The sequence below is a fragment of the Carassius gibelio genome, chromosome B5 (assembly GCF_023724105.1).
Source record: "Carassius gibelio isolate Cgi1373 ecotype wild population from Czech Republic chromosome B5, carGib1.2-hapl.c, whole genome shotgun sequence".
Classification (NCBI taxonomy): Eukaryota; Metazoa; Chordata; class Actinopteri; order Cypriniformes; family Cyprinidae; genus Carassius; species Carassius gibelio.
The window spans coordinates 25,406,265-25,418,017 of NC_068400.1; the positions used below are offsets into that span (position 1 = coordinate 25,406,265).

Sequence of the window (11,753 nt, forward strand, 5' to 3'; positions counted from 1 at the left end):
GTTGCTCCAAATCACATTTCCCCTCATATTTCCCACTTTTATCAGGAGCAATATGCAGCAAAATCATTGCTGTTTCATCTCTCTCTTGTGTTATTCTATGAAACACATCTTCAGGATGATTCTAATATGGGTTATCCTGCTGTTTTGTTGCGGTAAAACCACATCATTTTTCTCCAACCTATTTAGTATTATCTGTGTGGGGCCTCCATACAATTTACCAAACCCGTGATAATTATTCTGGCAGCACAAATGGAGGGGCCAGCCCTCTTTTCTCACTCAATGCTCCCTAATAGGATTGTGTCTGCTTCAGCAGACTTTAATTGAGGACTCCATGTCAAAAGAGAGCAAGCCTGAATGACTCTCCCTTCTCAGCTGCTGGTCACCATGAAGTCTCCGACTAAATGCTGAGAGAGTGAAGGTGCTGAGTTATGATTTTTAGAACAATACAGCAATTGCCATTACCTGCTGTTAGATGATATACTAAGAAATAAGACATAGCTCAGAACATAACAGCAAATCAGGTCTTTAACATTTTATTTAATCATATTATTGTCTATATTATAATATTAAGCTTAATTATTCAATAAAAAATATAGGTATTAAATATGTATTAAGAAATAACATCTAACTATTAAATATATATTTGTATAATATTTAACTAATAAATAACAAATGATTAATTAATATAATCTTATATACAACTATGAAATAAAATCTAACACATATATATATAGTTAATTGATATTTATTTGTAATCATGATTCCCTCATGCAAATGCTTTATTACTCCCAGGGATAGCAATGTTCACACATTATATGTGTTTTTCTCTAACAGACGCTTCTGACACAGAGCGGATTTAAAACAGTGTCAGAAGAGGAGGCCCTAGAGCATATTACTCATTTAATCCTGATTTAGCCTGGGGGAGAAAGGGATTTTAAGTGTCTAGTGATAAACTCCCTTTCTTCTGTTGATGGTAATTATCCACGTCTCTTGAGACTCTGCCGAGATGTTGGTGACAGGATGTGTGTTCTGATCGTCAGACGTGAGACACACTGTCCAGTTGGTCTATGTAGGTGAATAGACCCCAATGCATTTACAGGCTCCTCTGCATGTTTGAAGATGGCCTATTGTAGCCCTTTTGTAAGGGATAACTGGTCAGCCTTTGTGGCCAAATATGTTAGGCAAATTGAGGCAGATGGCTCCAATTCAGACACGTGGCTTTCCCAGGGCAGCAGGGATGGCTTAGACAGTGGAGAGGGGTGGTGTGGGTCAGGGCCCTGCTTGGCACTTGTTAGTTCCTTCAATAGACCCATGTGGCTTTAACCACCCCCCATGTGGTGTTGCTGAGAAACACCATGCTGAAGCCTCCAGCCCTGTCCGCTGAAGGACAGCATGGGGGCGGCTACAGCAGCACTCCATCTTCCTCACGGTCCTCGGCATAGTCCCACTCTTGCCCTCTGGGATTTGGATGAATAGGGGCCGACTGACAAGTGGGTGGTGGTCCATCCTAAAAGGCTTTTCAGTCAGCTGCTATAATAGACTGGCAGGTTTTTCCACACTCTCTATAATAGCTGCTAATTATGGGATTCGCAACGTTTTGGAATCCCTTCTTAAGATCTGTCTGTGTGTGTTTTCTCTTTTCAGTGTATTCTGTGAACATTGCAAATCCTATAATTTGTTGATCTTTTAAGTTCTAATCCAGCTACCAGTTTTATTTGAAGAAGGACGTTTCATTGGTTGTAGCCCATAACATCTTTGAAGGGAACATATTCATGTTAAGTCACTTCAGTCAAGCTGATTTTTCAATATGACACAAGAAGCGTCGCATTGATTTATGAGTGTTAATTATAATATCAGATTTTTTATATATGTTAAACCATTTAAGCATGTTTGCATAATATATTGTTTGTTTACACACACACACGTATATAGATATACAGTGCATTCAGATCCCCTTCACTTTTTTCATTTTTGTAATGTTGCAGCCTGATGCTACAATTGTTTACATTATTTTTTTCTCCCCTTCTTATTAATCTACACTCGATACCCCATAATGACAAAATGAAAACTTATTTTTATAAATGTCTGTAAATTTATTAGAAAGAAAAAGGTTTTCATTCATTCTGTACATACTTTGCTCCATTTTGCTTTCCCTCGACCCAGACCAGTCTCCCAGTCTCCCAGTCCCTGCTGCTGAAAAACACACCCACAGCATGAGACTGCAGCTCACTTTACTTTTGGGATGGTACTCTGCAAACAAGGAGCAGAGCTGGTTTCCTTTTAACATAATGCTTAAAATTGAAGTTCATCAGACCAGATAATCTTGTTTCTCAGAGTCTGAGGGTTCTTTAGGCTCTGTTTTGCAATTTCAAACGGTATTTTCATCGTCTTCACCGAGAGGATTGAGTTTGGCCTCACCGCCATAAAGCCCAGATCGGTGGAGTGTTACTGTGATGTTTGTCCTTCTGTAGGTTTCTCCCATCTGTATATCTGATCATGGAGTTCAACTAGAGTTGGTCACCAGTCTAGACAAGGCCCTTCTCCATCAATTGCTCAGTTTGGCTGGGTGACCAACTCTTGGAAGAGTCCTGGTTGTGTCAAACTCCGTCCATTTGAGAATTATGGAAGCGTGTGCTCTCTGGAAGCTTCAGTGCAGTCCTGTCTCTGAGCTCTGCAGACAGTTCCTTTCACCTCATGACTTGGTTTTCACTCTGATATACATTGTCCGCTGTGAGGCCTTTATAGAGAGCTGTATGCCTTTACAAATCATGTCCAATCAGTTTAATTTACCACAGGTGCACTCCAATCAATGTGTAGAAACATCTCAGCAATGATCACAAGAAATGGGAGGCACCTGAGCTAGATTTCAAGTGTTGTTGAAAACTTATGTAAATGTAATATTTAAGTTTTTTTCTTTTGAATAAACTGACAGAAATGTCAAAAATTATGGTTTCACATTGTAATTATAAGGAACGGAGTCTAGATTAATGAAAAAAAAAATGAATTGAACGATTGTGGTATCAGGCTGCAACATCTGAATAATTTCTGAATGCACTATATATATATATACACACACACACACACACACACACACACATACAATGTTTCAAAATGGTTTAACATATATTTCTAAGTATGTTCTAATTTTTAGATAAATGTCCTGTGTTACGAAAAAAGCATAAGCAAGGGATGCCATACTTATGATTTTTTTTTTATTTTTTTTTTTAGTTTTTGGTATAACAGACTTTCTATTGTGTTTAAAAATATCATCAATATTCACCTTATAGTCTGCTGCGTTTACAGTACATAATAAAAATAGCTCTGTATAATATTCTTCACTGCATTCCCCCGGCATCTCAATTACCAGCATCACTCTCTGTGTCTTCTGAACATGGATGCTTTTATTTCACAAACAAACGTGGTCCAGAGATCTCCATTTTAATGCACTGCTTATTCAAACGTGCCACGGGTCAAGAGTGAAGATGTTACCAGCCGGCCATTCATCACGGACATGACACCCTCTCTCCTCCGCTCCCTCACCTCCAGGCCATGCTTTATAGAACAAACACGTCACCACAGGCCGTGCAGTCATCCATTTTCCTGTGCTATGCATTAGAGCTTCATGAATATCCCCACACAGTACCTGCAGCCCGGCTGTGGAGGGATTCTTTTCTTCTGCAATGTGAAACTGAGAATGCCAGGAAGTTATCATATACTGATGCTAATTTCTTCTTTAACCCCTGTTCGCTGTAGTTTAACGTGGCTGTTTAATGTTTGGAGTTAGTAATGTTGAAATTAACTTTCTTCTTCTGTTCCTCTGACCAAATCAAAACCCAAGCAGGAAGATATTTTTGAAGACAGATCCATGTTTGATGACTTACTCTTTTCAAAATAGGATTATTGTGTAGCATATTCATAATTGTATTCTAGTGCCAGTGTTTCTGGCAGCAGTAAAAACACATTGTAGAGACATACTGCTAAAAAATGACAAAAAAAGGTCAACTTTATCAGAGAAATGAATTGCGTGAAAAGTTATTTATATTCAACCCATTCTCACTCCAAAGGCGTCAAAAACCGAAGCATGGTCAAGCGCCCCTAGCGTCACTTTTATGACGCCAAATGTGCCTCTCGGCGTCGACTATCGAAGCACTACGACCTTCATTGCTTTCAGTGGGAAACTTTTGGCGTCAGAATTCGACACGAGGACATGAGATGTTTATCGCTATGAAATCACGTTCAAGAAGTCTCATTCAGCACACATCGCGCGATACTTGCTATCAGTTCCACAGTTTGGGTGAGTAGTCGTATATACGCTCTTTTAATGCCTTTTATCAAATGTATTCTGTCTTCTTTATTAATCAGATTAGTGCCATATGTTTAATCGCTGTATTATATCGGTCATCTGCGGCTGTCTTTGAGTTTCATTGCGTTTAAATAAATGAACACAGCTGCTAATTAGTGTGATTAAACTCTATCTGTCACGTGACGTGCCATAGACCTTCGATCCGTTTTATATTATTATTAATTTCAGGATCAATGATGTAAGTTGTATTTGTAGTAAAATCATGGTAATCACGACACAATAGTAATAAATGAAATGTGAAGTTAAAACACAGTAAATGGGACATTAGTAACTGTAACTGTAGTTTTACTATGATATATTAATAATCAATACAACAATACAATAATCACCAAACCAGCTATGTTTGTATCACTGTAATGTTAGTGTTTTTATGTGCTTTTATATGACAGATATCACAGTAATCATGTGTTCTGTACCATGCTTTTAATACCTTTTAATGTGAATCCCAAAAAAAAAAAAATCAAATTAAAAATAAATAATAAAACATGTATTTTTCCATCTTGCAGTTCATTCATATCAGTTTATATATATATAAATATTTTGCTCACAGATCATTATTAACATTCTGTATATAATTCAATTTTATTTTCTCTCCCCTTTTTTATTATTTATATTTTTAGCTGAAAAGACGTAAAGGCAGTCAGCCCAGTGGTGTTTCTGGAGAGGGATTCCTTCAGAAATGGAGAAGACAGAAAGCTGCGGAGGCAGATATTTGCAGCAGTAAGTCTGTGATAGTTTGTCTCTTTTATCAAAAATTCCTGCTGTTATAATTTGTACAGCATTTGTTGTTTCTTAAACTGTTGCACTGTCCAAATACCCACACTTGCCATCTTTTCACTTGACCACTTGATTACTTATTTGAAGTCTTTCCTGTATTTGGCCTAGTGTTCGAGTGAGCATGATGACCACGAGTGTGTGTCGAACTTTTCATGACCTGATGACTGTGTTTCCCAATCCTGATCCTGGAGAACCCCAGCACTGCACGGTTTTGGCGTCTCTCTTATCTGCCTTGGAGTCTTCACTGATGAGCTGATGAGTTGAATCAGGTGTGTTTGATCAGGGAGACATCTCAAATGTGCAGTGTTGGGCTTCTCCAGGACCAGGATTGGGAGCCACTGCCTTATGGGACACTTATGTGTTTACAGAGATTTTTAATAACTAATTATCAATATTTCACATACTGTACTAAACACATCACAGTCTTAATAATCCAGTTTAAGAATTGTATGATATTGTACAAGCCCCAGGACGGTCTCATCTGACACTATCAAAAGAATTCATATGACTATAGCTTGTTATTAATTACTTGCTTTCAATAATGGATTCATTTAACATTTAATTTTACAGCATCTTTACAGAGGCTGCTTTTATGGTCTAAACAAAACACAGTGTAATGTATAAGTTGAATGTAATGTAATATTTCTGTTTTACAGGATTGTTTGAGGATAACACTGCAGTTCTCCATCATGCACAAGGACTCACCTCGTTAACTCTTTATCCCCCACACACACAGATATGGTCCCTGGATCAGTGATTAGACTTTGCAGTGGTTTGATTTTTGCAGAAGATGTAACTTTGTTTTATTTATAAGCTCATAATGAATACATTACAGAACCAGTGATGAAAACAATAGTTAAAAATAGTATTTTTCGTATTGATAAAGCATTTTGTTCTCTTTTTCAAGCTTCATACAGTGAACTTTTTAGACTTTAATTAAGAGTTTTAGTAAAGGAGATATTCATACACAGTCATCCCCTAGCTCCAGTCATGAAGTGAATTCATGATGTTATTGTCAAAGCTAGCAGGTGTTTGTTTTCCTGAACACTTTCTCTGTCTTCCATTGTTCAGACAATCAGTGTTTATTTGATGCTGTGCTGATTGAGTTTTATAGATGATATTGCACACTTGACATGCATGTCTTCATGGTGTTTTTTTGTGAGTTTGAAACATTTACATTGTGTTGTATAACATTTTGGTCAATTTAATTTTTTTAATAAAATTGATCTTTTTCCAGTGTTCTCTGAAAGACATACTGTATTTACTGTTTTGTTTTTTAATAAAAGCATTTTCATTTGCATACTGAAAATAGTTAATGTTTACAACATAACTGCCTTTTTATTCTTTATGGTGGCAAAAACGAGCTTGGTGACAGAGGATGCAGTGTAGTAATTTGGGCATGTTGACTTTAAATGAGTTTGACATATAAATAAATAATGGAAGATCCTTACAAAAATATGCATGTTTATTATGCTTTATGTATTTATTTGTTCATTCATTCATTCATTCATTTATAATTTCTGTTAATATTCCTAGGGTTCAAATGGTAGAGAATGGTAAATCACAGAAACACAAATGTGAACAATTTTAACTTTAAAACACAATGTAATATACAATGTAAATTTTAGAAGCACGTCATTTGATTAGTAAATATATTTGTCTTTGGTCAAAAAAAAAATATACAAATCTTAAAAATGTGTCTTATATTTAATGAGAGGAATCTATCTGTTGGATACAACTGCGACTGCTGGGCATGTGCACATCAATATTGCCCAATTTTTGTCAAGCTGAACAACGGAGGAAGGTGAAGACGTTAATAAAACAGAATCTAATAAGTAGCAAGCTTAATCTATTGTTAACCGAATCTATCCCTTCAGCCGAAAAACGAAAGACATCTGTCATACATGGATAAGGAAGTGTGACGCTGCTGCTCAGCTTAGATGCCATTGGCAATGACTTTTCAGGACAGTCTGTGGTTGGACTATCTTTTAACCCATATTAAACAGCGCATCATGTTAAAAAGTATGTTTTGCTCCTATCATCACATTAGTAATATATTAAGTCAACAATGAAGTATTGCTATCTTGAGAAAAATGACATCTTTAGCGAGATCCTAATCCTAACCCTAAGCATAACTTCAATGAACTACAAAAACAGCCCCCTAGTGTTGCCTTTGCATAGATAGAACGACGGAGGCTTGTGGGTAATGTAGTTTAAAACTTTTTATTAACGAAACTAAATAAATTATTTATTTTAAGGTAAACTGGATATCTAAATATGTTTATTGTGCAAACCTCTATGATATATTTGAGAGGCAGGCTGAAATGTGGTATTTTACAGTGAGCAATATTTAAAATGCTTTTATGCCAGCTTTCCACTTATTTCTGAAAACTGAGCTCAACATTATTTTATCAGCATAGCATAAGTAATAATCCTGCCCATTTTCTCTTTGATATGTTAATTGGACTCTGATTTACAGCCATTTGAAATGTACAGTTTTGGGCTCTTCCGGGGGGTGCTACTGGGCCCCTGGGGGTAGCAGGGCAGTAAAACCTACATATATGTATTCTCCTCATCATGAACAACAAACTGAGCTGAGTCACATTTATATCTGACAGTTTTCACAGTCCTCTGTTTTCTATTCTATTCATCATGACTATTATACCTTTTGACAGGACATTGTGAGGCCATCTGATGAAACATGGAAAAATTATAAAGAAATGATTTAATAATGAAAATAATAGATTATTTCTTTGATTTTTGAAGTAAATGGCAAGAAATATAATGGATGAACCTGCAACAACTTGCCATTATCTATTCCCCACTGTAAAGCAGTAATCAAGGACAATGTATACACATTGTGATACTTCACTATTACACAAGGACAAATTCATGCAGTGCTAAGAATATTAATTTATATATATATATATATATATATATATATATATATATATATATATATATATATATATATATTAGCATTATATATAACTAATTAGCCGAAATCAGTGTAAAAATGTCCTCCTCACCCCCGTATCTTGCTCCTCATGTGCTGGACATCAGTAATGTGCGTGCTCTTGGTTTTAATGCAGTACAATATCCCATTGATCATTCCTGCTACATTCTCAGTTATCCCTCAAGTGCTTGTAACAATAAAGCCCATGGCACCATCTTGTAATGCAGAATAATTAATCTTGTAACTCCCTGTATTTCACAAAAAATGTGCATATTTGTTACTAAAATATAAAAAAATTACTTTCTGGTGTACTGATGTCCCAGATGTTATTAATCCGATCAAAAATGTTCATGTCTTAAATAAAAAAATAATCCCAATAATTAATATGTCGTTTTTCCAAGTCTAAAATAAACACATATGAGCCTAACCAGTAAAATGATGTATTTACCAAGAATCTTCAGAACACAATATTCACCATTTTCATTTTATTGAAGCATAGACTATAAAGTTGATAAAGTAGCATCAAGACAAATAAGATTCAATGAAAATAATTATCATCAAAGATACATTAACCTCATATATAAATCAGTTCACACAGATGAGTGATGAAATGTCCTTAAAAGTCACACAGTCCCATCCAGTCAACTGTGATACAGATCATGTGATACATATTAGACATGTGATACTGTTTCAGAAAATAATGATTCCCATCATCACATCTAAACTGGTTTCATCTCCCCATCGTGATCTTCTTCTCTCGTGTCTGGAAACAGTTTGTGGTTGATGTCCAGCACTGATGAGGTGTAGCTTGTTCTCAGCCAGATGATCTCTCAGTCCTAAGATCCCAGACCTGGTCAAAGTGAAACAAACAATGCAGAAGAAGTTGTTTAATGGACAGAGAGCGCAGCTTATGTTCTGTGTGATTTTAGCAGGGTGAGTAACTATGACCCTTGTAGTACTGTACACTTACCATTCTTCAAGCTGTTTTAACCCTCATGTGGTGTTCAAAACCCAATAACACCTGTGGTGTTCCCGGTCAAAAATGACCGGCCCATAAAAAAAAGCTTATAAATCACTCATTATACCATATTTTCACCCAATCTTGGATTCAATCTTTTTGTCAACTTGTTCTCTTTCAATTAGGACTGGTTTTATATTTCTGTTTGCATCTGATTAATTGTGGGCCTCATTTATCTGAGAGTAGGCATCTCATTTTTTGAGTAAAAAACAAATAATTTATGAGTAAATTTGGAAATATGAAAAAAAATTATGAAAAAAATGGCTACTGTTGATCACACTAGTCTACTCTAATGTTTCACCAGGAATTTTGTTTTGAAACTTTTGTTTTGTAAAAAATATGGCACATAGTCACACTTGTGGTGTTCCCGGTCAAAAATGACCGGCCTATAAACAATAGCTTAGAAATCACTCATTATACCATATTTTCACCCAATCTTGGATTCAATCTTTTTGTCAACTTGTTATCTTTCAATTAGGACTGGTTTTGCATTTAATTTTCAAACTATTTAATTTTAGGAGTCATTTATCCGAGCTTATGCACCTCAGTTTTTGAGTGAAAAAAGCATTATTTGTTAATAATTTTGTCAATATTGTGAAAAAGGTGAAAAAAAGTTTCATCTGTTGATCACACTAGCCTACTTTGATGTTTAACCAGGAATTTTTTTTTAAATGCTTTTATTTTGTACAAAATGGCACAAAGTCACACTTGTGATGTTCCCGGTCAAAAATGGCCGACCATTGAAAGTGAATGTAGAAGATTACAAAACACAGGGCTTGTATTTTGAAATGCTTTAATTTTTCAGAAAAGGGGTGCACAGTAACACTTGTGCTGTTCCATGACAATACTGACCATTGTGACATACAAAAAATAAACACATTAACGCTGTCATATAGAGAATACAAATCAAATACTGTTCATTTTCTTTCAGTTTTCCAAATTATGAACTAACCAAAATAAGAAACTGTGACGGTCTCTGTGTGAACTCATGCAAGTGACTAACAAAAGCATTTTTAAGGTAACTTGCAATTGGTCATTTTGTGTCACTTATGCACATGACTGACAACAGTTTAATGTATGTGCCTTGCAAATGTGCACTCTGCATTTGAAACAGACAGTGCCTGTTTTCACATCTTTTGGGGCACACAAAGTGCATCTCTTTCGTTTCTCTCCTTTGCCTGTGCCAGCTGAAGGACCTGGTTCTAGTGTTTGTATGTCTCTCACCAATGTAGCAGAGGGCAGTGCTCTGGGTATATTTTGGCGCCTCTGTATCAGGGGGCTCACCATGGATTTTCCCAGCTCTTCTAGGAACAGCCTCCTCCTGAAGGTTTTCCTTGTGTAATACTCAAAAAAGTTTGTGTGTTTTAACGTGTGTGTGTCTGGGTAGCGTGTGTATAAATGTATCGATACATGCACAGGTCCAAGGGCTCGATGTTTGCAAGCACATATGCACATATGTGTACATGAAAATAATGAACATGCTCCTGAAAACTAAATTGTTCTGTTATTTTCAGTCTCTCCCATTCACTTTCAATGGTCGGCCATTGTGACCATTTTTGACCATGCCTACTCTCAGATAAATGAGGCCCACGATTAATCAGATGCAAACAGAAATATAAAACCAGTCCTAATTGAAAGAGAACAAGTTGACAAAAAGATTGAATCCAAGATTGGGTGAAAATATGGTATAATGAGTGATTTCTAAGCTATTTTTTATAGGCCGGTCATTTTTGACCGGGAACACCACAAGTGTGACTATGTGCCATATTTTTTACAAAACAAAAGTTTCAAAACAAAATTCCTGGTGAAACATTGGAGTAGACTAGTGTGATCAACAGTAGCCATTTTTTTCATAATTTTTTTTCATATTTCCAAATTTACTCATAAATTATTTGTTTTTTACTCAAAAAACGAGATGCCTACTCTCAGATAAATGAGGCCCACGATTAATCAGATGCAAACAGAAATATAAAACCAGTCCTAATTGAAAGAGAACAAGTTGACAAAAAGATTGAATCCAAGATTGGGTGAAAATATGGTATAATGAGTGATTTCTAAGCTATTTTTTATAGGCCGGTCATTTTTGACCGGGAACACCACAAGTGTGACTATGTGCCATATTTTTTACAAAACAAAAGTTTCAAAACAAAATTCCTGGTGAAACATTGGAGTAGACTAGTGTGATCAACAGTAGCCATTTTTTTCATAATTTTTTTTCATATTTCCAAATTTACTCATAAATTATTTGTTTTTTACTCAAAAAACGAGATGCCTACTCTCAGATAAATGAGGCCCACGATTAATCAGATGCAAACAGAAATATAAAACCAGTCCTAATTGAAAGAGAACAAGTTGACAAAAAGATTGAATCCAAGATTGGGTGAAAATATGGTATAATGAGTGATTTATGAGCTATTTTTTATAGGCCGGTCATTTTTGACCGGGAACACCACAAGTGTAACAAGGTAACAAAACCCCCACAAAAAAAGTAAGAAAATTTCCCAATTTTTTTTAAATTGTAGTTATACCCTTTGGGAACAAAGTCACTAAGTTTCAGTCCAAAGCGATAACATTAACTATTATTTTCGGGAAAAAGAAAATCTTCTCCGGGTGAAATTGATCCGAACACCACATGAGGG

General features: G+C 35.8%; 1 long non-coding RNA gene across 1 annotated transcript; it reads left to right on the forward strand.

Moving 5' to 3' along the window:
• Positions 1–4,044: 4,044 nt before the first annotated feature.
• On the forward strand, positions 4,045–6,533 carry LOC127958414 (uncharacterized). Its single transcript, XR_008154028.1, has 4 exons — positions 4,045–4,294; positions 4,984–5,083; positions 5,249–5,409; positions 5,797–6,533. It is a non-coding gene; the product is annotated as an uncharacterized LOC127958414 (long non-coding RNA).
• Positions 6,534–11,753: the final 5,220 nt, after the last annotated feature.